The sequence below is a fragment of the Maniola jurtina genome, chromosome 1 (genome assembly GCF_905333055.1).
Source record: "Maniola jurtina chromosome 1, ilManJurt1.1, whole genome shotgun sequence".
Lineage (NCBI taxonomy): Eukaryota > Metazoa > Arthropoda > Insecta > Lepidoptera > Nymphalidae > Maniola > Maniola jurtina.
In genome coordinates, this window is record NC_060029.1 from 12745680 (window position 1) to 12761441 (window position 15762).

At 37.9% G+C, this 15762-nt stretch overlaps 1 long non-coding RNA gene across 1 annotated transcript in view; it reads right to left on the minus strand.

Moving 5' to 3' along the window:
- LOC123877473 overlaps positions 1 to 15762 on the minus strand; it is a 349653-nt gene that overhangs the window by 213850 nt on the left and 120041 nt on the right. The gene's annotated exons all lie outside the window — the stretch shown is intronic.

Here is a 15762-nt window from a genome sequence, read left to right on the forward strand (position 1 = left end):
CCAGGATATTATCTATCTCCATTCCAAATTTCAGCCAAATCCGTCCAGTAGTTTTTGCGTGAAGGAGTAACAAACATACACACACACACACGCACACACACACACACACACATACAAACTTTCGCCTTTATAATATTAGTGTGATTCAGATACAAGTTAGCCCTTGACTGCAATCTCACCTGGTGATAAGTGATGATGCAGTCTAAGATGGAGGCGGGCTAACCTGAAAGGGGTATGGCAGTTTATATTAAACCCATACTCCTTTGGTTTCTACACGACATCGTACCGGAACGCTAAATCACTTGGCGGCACGGCTTTGCCAGTAGGGTGCTAACTAGCAACGGCCAAAGCCTCCCACCAGACCAGACCAGAGAATTAGAAATTACTAGCCGATGCCCGCGATTTCACTCTTTGATTTTCCGGGATAAAAAGTAGCCTATGTGCTAATCTAGGATATTATCTATCTCCATTCCCAGCCAAATCCGCCCAGTAGTTTTTGCGTGAAGGAGTAACACACGTACACACATACACACAAACTTTCGCCTTTGTATAATATTAGTATGAAGTGTGATAAAATTCCAAACCCCTGCCGGGAATCGAACCCGGGACCTCCCACTAATAAGATCACAGCACTTACCACTGCGCCAGGGAGGTCGTTCCACCACCGCAGTGCTCAAAGTTGAGTTTCAGCTGCTATTTTGCTTCTATGGTTACTTACACGTTTGGAACAACTGAATGACCACGGCGATGTCGTCAGTCATGAGTTCATGTCTCATGAGTGATAAGTAATATAAATTGGATCAAGTTCAATATTTCGCTTTGTACCTACTAGTTAGGTTTATTTGGTGTAACAATAATAACGCCTCAGCGCTATAAATCTAAAATCAAATTTTATATAAATAAAATTATATAAATTCGTACCATTTTCCTCATCATTTACAAGTTCTGGCAATACTTAGCAAGCGCAGCGGATAAAGCTTGGCGGAATGCTAGCCCCTTGAGGTCCCTAACTGGAATAGCGACCTCGCCCTGAAAATGTTTGGGGATGGACATGTAATTTGTATTACATATATCTATATTATATATGATATCACTTGTATGGAACCGCAGGTCAAAGCGCCAGAAAACCATGTTTCGTAGATTCAGTTCAAATTACTCATGTCTCGTCCTTGGTCGACGAGATCTAGCATAAATCGTGCTTTAGTCGCACAGGTGTGGGCGAAGCTTAAGGCTAGGTTGTTTTTTACCTCATTAACAAAATGCTTTTCGCGATTAATGTTTGCGGCATTACGGTAAGTATTGCCGCAGTGGGGGATGACTGCGCTATCATTTGAGAATGGATGCTGTGAAATTGGAAAGAGTTTTGGAATGATTCCCATGACTTTTGAGGTCGTCGCGTTTATGACTTTAAACTTTTTCAGAATCACCAGCGTTTTGAATGGTCGCCTGAATACGGAAATATGTTTCTTTTTTTTCGTGTCACACTTTCGCTAACCATGCTTGCCATCTACCTGTAGTACGCGACAGGTCGAGATGGCAATCGGCAAACAATTCTATTATCATCACTGAACACTAATTTGATAAATCCGTAAAATAGTTCAGTCTTTGAAAATAACCTATAACCTTGAAAAGGTCACTTTAGTGAAAAAGCCACCCTTGCAAATTGCACCCTAGCCTAGTTTTCTTTTTGTTTTATCTTTAAATATGTGTACTGTGTTTTGTTGCAATAAAGCTTTATACTACTACCTAATATAAGTGTATGAATAAAATTACGCCTACATTAAAACTGCAGGAATAAATAAATGTTTCCCCGACCAAAAATAAGCGCACATAATGAAGAGTCCTTATTATGGGGAAAATATTTCTTTCAAGAAAATGTGTGGACAATAATTTTTGATTTTCCCCAGCCCTCCAGCGGGTGACCTCCGCTCTTTTAATTACTGCGGCCGGCGCGCCCGAGAAAATATTTAGCTGCGTCCGCACCCCGTAATTACTAATGAGCTTACATTTTCTGATATAGTTGCATAAAGAAATGGCAGAAATGTTAATAGTTAGAAAAAATGTGGAGAGAAATGTGAGTGCTTAATGAATCTGTAATAATGTCCACATACTTGGCATGTAAACCAGTTTGTAGGTCGTTTACATAACGGCTTACAAAACATGTTTTCTTTTCTAAAACAGATACAATAGTTTCAGTTTTAAGTTACAAACTTGTAACTTACGAATATATATACCTATAGTCTGGTACAGAATATACTTTTATCTCTTCATAGTTTGTTTGTTAGGCATACTATTGATTATTCGTAAGTAGTTAATACATCCAATGAGCTTACATTTTCTGATATAGTTTTAGAACATACCCACTTGTAACGTACGAGTTATTATATTATCGTGTACGATAAGCTTTTCCCACTTTATAGTTTGCGTGTTACATAGCTAATTCTTCGTAGATCGTCTACTATAACAATAAAAAATCTGGACTGTTTTTTAGCCCAAGACGTGTTAAACAGTAAATTATAATTATATCTATGTACAGTGTACATAATAATAGGTGCTAATAAATAATAAAATTTATTCTATCACACTTCACACCATCACACTAATATTATAAAGGCGAAAGTTTGTGTATATGTGTGTGTATGTATGTTTGTTACTCCTTCACGCAAAAACTACTAGACGGATTTTGCTGGGAATGGAGATAGATAGTATCCTGGATTAGCAAATAGGCTACTTTTTATCCCGGAAAACCAAAGAGTTCCCACGGAAAAACCTAAATCCACGCGGGCGAAGTCGCGGGCATCGGCTAGTAATATATAAACACAAACCTTACCCGTTACCTCGTACGTCCTATCTGAACATATTATAGGTAGTAAGATAATATGAAAAAAAAATTGCAAGGAGTAAACAGCAGGCTGTCTTCGCCGAGATGGCGACGGAAAAATAAGAGGAAGTACTCCGGAGCAAATTAGAGAGCGCCTTCCGCAACAAGAGTGGACCCGTGCCTATTAACCGAGCCCATATTGTAGTATTATTTTTTCATCTGCCCAAGTTTTGCTGCTTTGCATAATTTCTGCTTTCGTTGTGATTACATTTTGCGTCTACGTAGAAACACAGTATACAGCGAGACACAGTAGTTCAACACCTTTGATCTCGTGGTAACTGACGATCACGACGTTCGATGCTTCAATATACCTACGCTCCTAACTATGCGTAGACCAGTTCAAGTCACTCGTTTACCGCACGATTGCTTTATCTAGACGGTTTCGTTGAACCTCTATAGACAAAGAATCAAAAGTTTAATTTGCTATAATCCGCGAAAAAAAGGCAAATCTGTATGGTACAACACGCAGCATGCGATATGCACCACCCGCCCTGCTAAGCATACAGGAAAGGCAGCCATCAAGCAAGCCCCAAGTACCACCACGCAACACCACACAGACCTACCAGAACACTTGACGCACGTTTCGAGCTCCGGTGTCGGAGCGAATACAGTTTTGCCTTTTTATTGAATATTTGTATATCTTGGACTTTAGCAAAGTATCCCCCGCTTCTATACAATATTTAGAATCGTATTATCAAATCATGTCTTTACTATGTGATAGAGAGTTAAACAACTAACGAATAGACACGATATATGAAATTCAGTAGGTAAAATAGGTAGAGATAGTGCAAAAACGAACGAACGAGAGAGAGACGAAAACGAACGAACGAAGTGCTAAAAATATTCTCACATTTTTTCAGAATGCTATTTCATTTTCAATACCTAAATTTCAGACATAGTTCAGAATTACGATTTATTAATAGGTCGTTATATAGATTAATGATGCCCATAATTTTTTTTGTACGCGTGGATTTACTTAGATTTTTAAAAATCCCGTGGGAAGTTCAAATTTCCGGAATAAAAAGAAGGTTATACTTATCTCTGTATCCGAAATGCAACCCACAACTTTGTCCATGTGGATTTAGCTTTTTAAACCCCGTGGAAACTCTTTGATTTTCCGGGATAAAAAGTTGCTTTTGTCAGTATGGATTGAAAATACTTATTGCTTGTCTGGAACAACAAACGTGCCAAACGAGTAATGTACTTTATCTAAGTCTGGAACGATGACACCTAAATACCTACTTACTTATATATTGCGGTTGTTTCTGTTTTTAAGCAATTAAAAAATTGTATTATATTATAAATAAAAATTGATTAATTAGTACGTAATAGTACAGATTAGGTAGTCCTTCGCACAAAAGAATTAGCAGTCCCCACGCATTTATGGCAATGAGGCAAAATTTCACAGTTCAGGGGCAGTTAACACGATTAGTTGTTCGCGGGAGCATAACTCATCGATCGGGACTCTTCACATTAATTTCATAGCAATTAATATATACGAGCAATTCGACAATTAATTGGTGCAAAAAGAGCCCGGAGCTTTGGAATCGCGACGGAATCGCGGCGGGTTCGCCGTAAATCACATTCGCACAATGAGGCAGGTGGCGGCGGCGCGCGATAATGCTGCGTTTAATTACGCGGAATAATTAGTGAACGGAATATTTTCCGGGCCCTAACTATCTCCGCCGTCTTCCGGCGATAACTAGGCGGTAATTGCGGATTAACCTCGCATTCAGAATTTAATAGGTACTCTGCAGAAGCGCCCATAACACCCGACCCCAATAACACTATTTGTTTAGTGGCGTCGAAGTAATCGCTTCCCGGAAAATATACCTACCCATCTTTATAATTGGATGCTACGTGTACGGACGTTTTAATTGCAATTTATCAAAATGAATGTAGCTCCGATTTTCAATAGGTATCGAGAAAATTTAATATCGGAAAGTGGGAGCTGTAAATTTTCAATATTTTAAATACGGGCGCGCTCGGCACCCAGTGGCGATTGTTTTAGATCGTCTCGCGGGAGGATCGCTATGTCATATGGCACCGTCACGTGCTGCCGATGTAATTTGCGCTTTATGGCACGTGAATAATTCGCGCCGCTCCCTCCACCCCGTCGCCTCGGAGCGTAACCACGACGACGTTTGATCTCCGCAGCACAAGCTGAAAAATAATAATATAAGCGCATTTGTCGCTTACCTGCGACAATTCGTCCGAAGTGTAGTTATTGCCGACCCCCGGGGGTGGCTAGTTGAGCGTGAACTTTTGATATCGGCGCGAAATATTAATTTCTCAGCGCCAATAAACATCCGAGCGTACGTAATGCTGGCAAATTAAGCTGAGTGCCTTTAATAATATTTTGTAGGAAATTTTAATCATGGAACGATATTACTTCGTCGACGCTTGGATGGAATTATTCGAGAGCTAATTAATTTTAACATGAAAAGCTTAGATAACACTTAATATCTGTACGAGGAATTTTGTGATTCATATGTATTTATACATACCTACTTACGTGTGAGATCTTCATAAAACTTTAAAAATATATAGATTAATAGCTAATGAGATTAGTCTTAGTCTGTACGTACTACGTATGTACCTATAGGTACTATACGGGAGCAGTGTGACGTAGGCTCGAGCGTACAGTAGGAAAAACCTATGACGAACGTCACAGTCCAGGTACTAACTGTTATTACCCAAAACAAAGATCTTAAATCTAACCTAAGTACTAACATACAGTTCACCCTGACACAGTCTAAAGTCTAGACTGTAGGAACTTGCTTCGATTTAATTTTTACAACGTACAACTAAAAGTTATGTCAGTTCTCCTTATATAGGTACCTATTTATGTAGACAATTAGTACCTAGGTGTATCTTTCCAAAACATTGTAGGTACAGCTTCTGTAACAATATATTTCTACGGAGCACGCCACGCTTACCTTACATTAAAACATAGGACCGAGGAAAAGCAACCGAGCCAGATACTTTCACATTCCGTTTGCATTTTCACAGACATTACGCCTTCCGTTAACGGAGTAGGTACCTAGACACATAGTTGTGTAATACTACAAAGTTGTTCTTTCTGAAACACGTCAAGGTTCAGACTGACCACGAGCATTTACATGTAACGTAACAATAATTTGGGATTCGATTTTGAGCATTACATTACTTACTACCCTGCCTTTACTTCACTAAAAAAACATTAAACATGTGAATGTTTGACAGATCGTCGTATGTCACGAAGCTCATAACTTTATATTTTTAACCCCCGACCCAAAAAGAGGGGTGTTATAAGTTTGACGTGTGTATCTGTGTGTCTGTGTATCTGTGTATCTGTGTATCTGTCTGTGGCATCGTAGCGCCTAAACGAATGAACCGATTTTAATTTAGTTTTTTTGTTTGAAAGGTGGCTTGATCGAGAGTGTTCTTAGCTAAAATCTAAAAAAATTGGTTCAGCCGTTTAAGAGTTATCAGCTCTTTTCTAATTTTCTTGTAGAAAAGAAGGTTGGATAACCGTTAGGTTCATAATATTATGTCAATTGACAAATGTCAAGCTGTCAAGATGGACGTTGCCTAAATACATAATTATTTATTTGAAAATGATGTTTTGGAAAACTCAAATACTTTGGATCGTCGGGGGTGTTATAAATTTTTAATTTACACTTGTGTTTAATTTTCATTAGCACCCTAGGTACTCTAGAAAATTGGACAAATTTGACAGATTTCAAGAGTTACGAAATGTGTAACGAGTTAGAGCCTTTGCACACCACGTATCTAAAACGCGCGTGTGTAGCGATACAGACGCGCCGGTGTCGCGCGTTTGAATCGATACTTGTACGACAAAAGCGCGCCGTCGACGCACGTTTCTAAAACGCGACTCAACGGCGCGTTTAAAAAACGCGGTGTGTAAAGGCCCTTACTCTTTAATAAATTAATATGACAATACAAATGCAGACCGATGCATTAACTGAAAACGCACCTTAATAGGAATTCCTGAAATTTTTCGATAATGGTAGAAATGAAGCCATTTATAATAACATCATCAGAAATTTTCAGGAATCGACAAGCTTATCTTACTAGAGTTGTTGTAGCTCCTCAAGAAAGTGAGTGAAGAATAAGTTCATAGGTCATTACTAAAACATATGCTGAGATAGTGAAAATCACAGAATTCTTTAATAATACTGAAATAAAAAGCGTAATAGAAATGTTCAGCAAGTATAATTTTTCATATATCACGTTCTGACCTTAAATCGAAGAAATTATAGTGACGCTCAGATTGAGAACATAAAATGGCACGTACAGGTATGTCTGGAGCTGGAGGCTTCTCATAAATAAATATACATCTGTATTAGCAAATCTGTAATCTGGTAGGTAGGTACCTCAAGATATTATCGCTCCCGCGAACAAAAGATCGCGTACCTACTTTCGTTCAAACGTCGCGTCACATCACGAACACAGCGAAAATAAGGAATCCTCATATCGCGTATCGCCCGCAACGCATCTCGTTTTTCGTCGAGAAAAAAATTAAAATAAAATAGTATAAGGTTGATCAGAAGCGCCGATAGCTTATGCTACCGTTTACGCGCTCTTTGTTCGAGATAATAATAAAAATCAAACAATGAGGGCAGAACAAGACCTTACCTCAAACACGCCCTACTTGAAAGGTAAAAAAATATGTTTAGTGGACTCGGCTTTCTTATTGCGTTCCCAAGCTCGCCGTGCGTGCTCCCGAACTTTATTACGGGTAAATTGATCCGCCTGATATTGTATAAGGAATCACCAACCTTTTGGTTTAGGGAGATCTTTACAAATCATTCTTTTTTTTAGAAATAAACGTAAGTTACCCTAATTCTTATCCATACTAATATTTTAGATTGAAAGTGTGTCTGTCTGTCTGTTAGCTTTTTACAGCCCATCTGTGTCAGGTCAATTCGCCATGGCTACAATATCCCACGAAGATTACCAGTGTAAACTGGCCCAAGCGCTGCTGTTACCTACAACACTCAGGCATACGGGTAGGTTATAGGTAATATGTATTCACAAATCGACAAAAACAATAAATAAGTGTAATAAGTGTTCTTGGACGTCCAACGTAGTGTTACACGTGCTATTTTAGCACTTTGAACTTTTTGTCATATGCGTAAAATCACAGGAACTCCCGACCTAATGAATGTACATTCATGAACAAAATATTTAGTTAAGACCTTTAAAAAATATCTTAAAAAATATTTTTTTATACTTAGTTTTATAATATTCATTCACTTATTATAATAAAGATTACTAGGCATTATATAAATGTCCTAAGCAGTCAGTCTGGACAAGATTTTTTATAAACCTGTAACCAAAATCAAACGTTGAATCAACTTTAATTCATATGCTAATCATATTATCGGACTACCAGACTGTCAATTAGAAATGGTTATACATATTAATTTTCGCTAACTTCAATTGAAAAAAAAAAAAAATATTTAAAAAAAACTTTTCGGTCTCGCTGTACCGACGCGCACCTGGGTCGCCGGGGGCTCTTATTCAAATGCAAATCAAACGTTCCATTTTTAAAATCTACCATCTCGACCCGCCTTGCTTCCGGAACGACTTATGTCCATTGCTACCAACTCGCTTATCCTATGCTAATCTGATTTCAATCGTATCACTATTCAAATTAAATATGCTTTTCGGTGATTTGATTGTGAGTTATGTCATTTTAGTATTGGAATGATTTGTCGTTTGAGACCTTTTAGGGTAAATTTCGAGTACCCAGGTGTGCTCCCGATCCGGTTAAGGGAAGCGTCCTTGTTAGGGAATCTCGTATAAAATGGTTTAATGGTTTGTTTTTAATTTCATTTTTACATTCAACGGCGTGGAGTTGTAATTTATTGCTAATAAAATGTTTTACACACCTCATATTTGTTAAACGATAAACTTCTAAGAATAGTTTGACTTTATCTTAATAGTACACTAGCTGTGCCCGTGACTTTCCGCGAGTATTTTAAACACCTATTTTACCCCCTTGGAAGTTCAATTTTTCAAAATACTTTCTAAGCGGATGATAGATAGCTATTTGCGCGCCCGTTGATTAATCAGTCAGCCAGTCAGACGTCAGTCACCATTTCCTTTTATATACTTATTTGGATTCAATGCATAAGTATAGACCGGCCTTACAGTGACCAATCACACCTAAATTAAGGCATACGATAATAGAATTTTTTTTCCTAAGCACAAAAGTAAAATACTGTTGGTTTTTAGAAATTCCGTGGGAAAATTTAATTTTCCGGGACAAAAGTAACCTATTTCTGTCCTTGGGATGTACCTACTACCTAAACCTCGGTACAGCAGACCATACAGACGTACTGTCACATTTATAATATTAGCTTGGGATATTATTAGCTTAGCATAGCCTATATGTATGGATGAAGCTATATTATTTTAAGGCGATATATTAAAGCGATTTCTGTTATGTAGTTTACTTTCCTCTCGCACTATAGTTTGTACGGAACACAAAATTAACTTAGTTATAACTTAGTGGTATTTTACCCGCGTCACATAGGTGTAGGCACTACGGCGTCGCCATTGTTGTTTGTTTTGTCGTGCGGGGTCAATGTCCGCCGCGCATAAATACTTGTGCAAACTTAGCGTCTTTGTTCCTACGCTGAAACAAGCCACTTTTTCTTTAGCTTTAATACATTTTATGACATAAATGCAATTTTTCCATTAATCTTGGTTTTTCGCTGCGGGACTAGTTACCGACCACACTTAAGCCTACGGCACGACAAATACGAAAAGGTCCAGTTATGGAGAGATACGGCTCCACTATCGGAAAAGATTCGCGATATCGCGGATTGTGTGGCCGGCGGAAATCGTATCGTCCTGCACAGTAACGTTAATCCAAATAGTTGGCGTAGGTAAAAGAAGGGAGTGTTGTCCGCGCGTCGCTCTGAATGTCCCGAGCAGAGGGCGCAGCAGACGCACCCATGGGGCATAGCCTCAGGAGCGGAGGCTGTGGCTGTGTAGGGTGGTTGGTGATGACTGTTTCATCACCCATTTAATCACTGCCTGCTACACCGGTTCCTCGTCTGTTCAGTTTGGAGACGGGCGAGGGAGATGTTGCAGATGAGGAAGGTGGAAAGGGAAATGCCCTCCCCGCGAGGACCGTGGATGGTGGATACGAGGCGGTCCATCGTTCACAGTGTGATCCTCGGGTTGGTTGTGTTGGTCGTGCTGTGGTTCTGATTTAATCAGATAAGTTTTTAGGAAATTAGAACTATGTTAATTTGTATTAAGTCATGTAGCGTAAGTCATGGTCTAAAGTATTCCTTTATTTCAGAGCTAGGAGCTAGAAACAAGCAAACAAGGTGCTGAGTTTTCACATGTAGTGACACAGGACATTGACCTCGCTCGACATAGCGCACACAACAATAGAGTCGCGGTAATGACTGCAAATAATGTGACGCGCGTAGTAGAAAGTTAATATGGGGAGATTTTGACATAATATAATAATATAAAGTACCAAAGGAATGTTATTTTATTTTATTGCAACAGTTATAATACACGTATCGCACTATACAAGGTGTAGCGAAAACGAAGACAGGTGATAGTACCTAGTACCTACTGATGATTACTGATAAGGTGCCACGAAAAAACGTGTTAAGTTTGAAGAATACTAAATCACTAAGACTACAAAATAAAGCGAATGTTTATTGGCATTGGGTTGCGTTTAGGGCGTTCAGGTAGTATAATCATAACCCTAAGTTTGTGCTAGCGTTCTAGTTACACCTTGAATACTTCTACCTATAAATAGGTTTAAACTTCAAATCTATTTCTATTTAGAGTCGTATGTGGAAAAGTCCCAGTAGATCCCAAAAGTATTGGGTCACGTCTCTCAATAATGAGAAATACGACCAAGTTAGAGTACCTACGAGTATGTCACAAAACTATTATGGCTATATATAGATCATCATGATTCATAATCATCATCATCATCATCATCATCATCATAATCCCAACCTGTCGCACCGACCCTCTACTGAACACTGGTCTCCTTGCAGAATGGCCTTTGGCCATAGTCCACCACGCAAATTAATAATAACCATAATATAAATTAATAATATTAAGTATCTACAAAAAGTTAGAAAAACTACTGCAGGTATCTATATCTCAATGAAATACTTAATCTATTTCAGACAGTTCTACAATAATGGTCATGGTACAAAAAAAAGCTAAAAGCCCACAATCGATCACCGGACCTCACACAGGCCCAGACAGCGTGGCACCAATCACCATACCCATATCACCATCATAAAAATTCCACAAACATTTGATCAAATATTCAACCACCATTCATAAAAAGCCTTACAAAAAATTTATAGCGAACATTGGCACGAATCTTCAGTGTGCGATTCTTATAATTAATGTGGCTCGTAAATAAAATCTCAAAAAGAAAAAGATGAAACACCAGTCCTACACAATAGGAAGTTATAGACGTGTTAATTTAATTTGTCTTTTTTATTTATAGCCACAAAATGTGTTTTTAAGAAACTTCGCTTTAATAAAATAAAAAATCTCCTAAAAAGTTAATAGACTAGTAAAATGAATAAGTAAAGAATAGAATAGTAAAGATAATTTACTACTTTATTTTAATGTAAAACTATAATATAAGTACGCAACAGTTGTATACAGAGAAAGAAAAGGGATACTTAATCTCTTTTAGAATTCGCGCATTAAAAAAACAGAATAGTTTATTTCAACAATGCTCCCGCATCACGTGTCATTTTCACCTGAAACTTTTCTTGAAATCTAGTCTAGCATTATCTTCATAGGTAGTAACGAATTCAAAACTCTCAATGAAGTATGACCGCCACCAAAATTATAGGAATAAAATAAGTCGCCAATAAAAAACTTCTCGACATCAATCCTCGAAGACTTGATCCACACAAAGAGCCTCAGGGACTCGCAAATAATAATAGTTAATATTTTTTTCGAGTTCCATACAAAAAATGATTTAGTACACTCAAAAGTTAAACAGTAAATCAAAAGCTATGGGGACCGAAACGTCCAATATGCTGTAATGATAATGGGGCAGGTGCTTGCTTCATTACTTCAAGATAGCTATGATTAATTTATGACTACTAATTCCTTAACTCCCTCGTCACATCATCATGATTAACACATCGTTGGCCCACTTCTGAGCACAGATCTCCTCTCAGAGTGAAAAAGGGGTAGGGGTTAGGCCCTGGTGCAGATTGGCAGACTTCACACACTTTTTTATAGAGAACTCTCAGGCATGCAAGTTTCCTCACAATGTTTTCCTTCACCGTTAAAGCAAGTGTTATATTTTGATTGCTTAAAATATTAATTAATTCCATAACTCATTGCTCAGCTATATTTTGACATGTACAAAAGTCATTTGAAATCATTATTCAACAAGTGTAAATCAAAAATTTATAACACCCCCGACAAGTGAAGGTTACAGTAACTAGAAAAAAGCTGATAACTTTCAAACAGCTGAACCGATTTTCTTGGATGATAGCTAAGAACACTCTCGATCAAGCCACCTTTCAAACAAAAAAAAACTAAATTAAAATCGGTTCATTCGTTTAAGCGCTACGATGCCACAGACAGATACACAGACACACAAATACACACGTCAAACTTATAACACCCCTCTTTTTGGGTCGGGGGTTAAAAAATATTTTACGATGTACTTAGTACTTTAGAAGCGGTTGACGGCTTTGCTAAACTTTCACTAAAGCAAGGTATGTTAAATAGATAAAGGATAAGTTTCAACAGGTTACAAAAACTAGAATAGGCACCTACCTACTTAGTGATCAGATTACAAAACTGCAAAGTAATTAAATACTCTTTGAACATAATTGACTTTTATAGTATGTACAGAGCCATGACTTTATCAAAATCAAAAAGTTGAGTAGTAGCAAGTACCTACTATATTTTTAATCTCTAGATGATGATAATGGTTTAGACTTTTTTGATCCCTTGCGAACTCCTTATTTTTCGGAAAAATAATCCGGTTTCCATTTATGGGACGCAAGCTATGAGCTGTACCAAATGTCTTCATAATAGGTAAAACGGATGGGCCGTGAAAACGTTACAGACACACTTTCACATTTTTAATATTAGTACGTATTAGTGGTTATGGCCGCATTTAAAGTTTACGCTGGTTTTAACCATTATAAATTGTCCTTCCAAGCATAAAAAGTTGAGCTAAAATGCTAGTCCAAAATAAATAAATTTTTATTACGCCATCTGTCATGTCGAAGATAAATCGTAATGGCGGCTTGCCAGAAGTCGACTCACGCGCACGTCATTCACCCTTTGACGTTTACTGTCGATGGGACTTACGTTACTGTTAATGCCAAGAGCCATCTCTTACCTCATTACTGAGACGTCCGACTTAAGAGTGCTCTCCATGGTCGCTTTAGGTCGAGCGTAAATTCATGCCATTGCGCATTGTAATCAACATTTACGAGCGGATCATACCTACTCAAGAGCGAGATCTGTAAACCACCTGAATCAACTTTTAGTTTTACATTAATTTTTTGCAAATTATTTATTTTATTTTTTATTTATTTGGAAAACTTTATTACACACACAATCATATACTTACAGAAAACATTAGAAGAAACTATACTAGATGGTATGATGATAAATTAATTTTTTTTTTCGACCTAAAGACGTGAGAAAAAGTTTGCCTTGAAGCCAATAGTTTTGTGATTTTGAAGTACCTTACAGTTAAGTTTATATATAAGTTTGGTTTATACTCTCACGAAGTTGTACCAAAATTTGATTTAAAATAGAGAAGTTTCAAGGGTCCTAACATTCAAAATAAATAAAATTTAACTAAGTAGGTAAATATAGAAAATATTGTTTACAGGCATAAATAATGAAAAGCTTAGTTATAATAAGCGATATCTGGCTTAGTTTTAGATCTAGAACAACAAATACAAGAATAATACCTAGATTTAAAACATTTGTATGGAGAAGCGCGCAAGAAGGGCAACCTTAATAGGTACGTCTCAAATATTGAACTCGGATGTTTGATGACCACATTAACCTTACGCAGAAGAACGAGTAAGTTTAAAGTACGGTATTACTAATTACATCGGGCTGTCACTCAAATCGATCTTTTTATAGTCGTGTGTGTGTATAGCCGTGAGAGCTTAGTGGTTAAGTGGTCGGGGATTTGATTCCGGGCATGCACGTACCTCTAAATTTTCAGAGTTAAGTTTATAAATATTGCATACTTGCTTTAACTGTGAAGGAAAGCATCGTGAGCAATAATGTATTAACATGCCAGCTTGGCGTGGTTCAGCTGGGCCAATGTACTATTGTAAAATTGAATTGAATTGAGGAAACTGCACGGCTGAGAGTTTTATGTAATGGTCTCAAAGGCGTGTGAAGTCTACCGTTCTCTGTAGTGAGCCGGCAATGGGCTGGCCGTGATGAGTGGTAACCATGAGATTACCCCAAAGCAAAAATGTTACTTTACGTATACTTAGGTAGTACCTACTTCAATTGGCATAGGCCTACCTACTTAAATCAATTAAGAAATGAATTCAACCTCATTAAGCTGTTAGCCTTCGGAATTCTAATACGGTGTACAGATATGCGTACACGCTTGAGTGCCAACCTTGTACCTACGCGCTTAGCGACACCCCTGTTTTTATAAAATCTGTATCCTTGACCTCAGGACATACCTACAAACGCCCTATCGTCGTATGTGCTTTATAAGGCATATTAGGTATACTAGATTAATAGATGATGCTCGTGACTTCGTCCGCTTGATTTAAGTATTAAGAATCCTGTGGGAACTCTTTGATTTTCCGCTATAAAAAGTATAGCCCCCGGGTCGCAAGCTGTCTCTGTACCAAAATTCATCAAAATTGATTAAAAAACCCGTAAAGAGCCGTGAAAAGGTAACCGACAGGCAGAAAGACATACTGTCGCATTTACAGTATTACTAAGGATGAATCCAGATTTGGTTTCTTTTAAACATTCAGCTAAAGCTTAATCTACCTTTTAGTATAATAAATCATCTCTTCTTGATCTCTTAGAAAAAAATCAAAAACCTGATTGCCGGTAAAAAATGGACCAATTCGATTAGAAGCAATCTCTTTAATTCACAAAAGCAAATCATTAGAAGATCGTACTTGAAACAGCCACTCCATTCAATAACGTTTTTTTCAAATTATAAAAATAAAAAAGCCGTCACCACTCAAAACTCCATCCAGGCAAATTAAATTCATATACGCAAAGTAATAACAGTGGGCATCAAAAGGCCTCGACTGTCCGTGGAGCTTTCCTTTTAATTAGACCCCTAAGTACTCGTTAAAAAACAAGATCTTCCCAAACAGACAAAACAGGTACTAACAAACACCGGCTATATAAAAAAACGCTGGATAAATAAGTGGAAAAATACAGGTAAGTCCAAGAGGGGTTTTTGTACGGCTCGGCCGGCCACTTAGGTCATCCTGCGAAATAAAGGCCCAAGTTTTTTTATATCGCTTTTAAATGCGAAGCCCGTACGTCCAGTCGGACCTGCCCCATCCCCTTCTACGATAATGTGAAAGGAAACAAACGAAAGAAAATGTTTCCGAGCGCCCCGTTCACTTTTATTGAACGTTTGTACGTAGTTTCGATTGCAAATAGTTCGTGTAATTCAGTTAGCTCTGCGAAACGAATAAAAATTGAGCATCGGAAAATGTCTATAGGACTACAGTTTACCTGCTGGAGAGCGGAGTATTTACAATATGCGCGAGACTCGCAACTAGTACATGGACTAGAACTTTATAGCTTCATTTATCAATACGTACCTACTCGTACATATAAAAAGAAAAGTCCCGACTCACCGACTCGGTGATCAACGT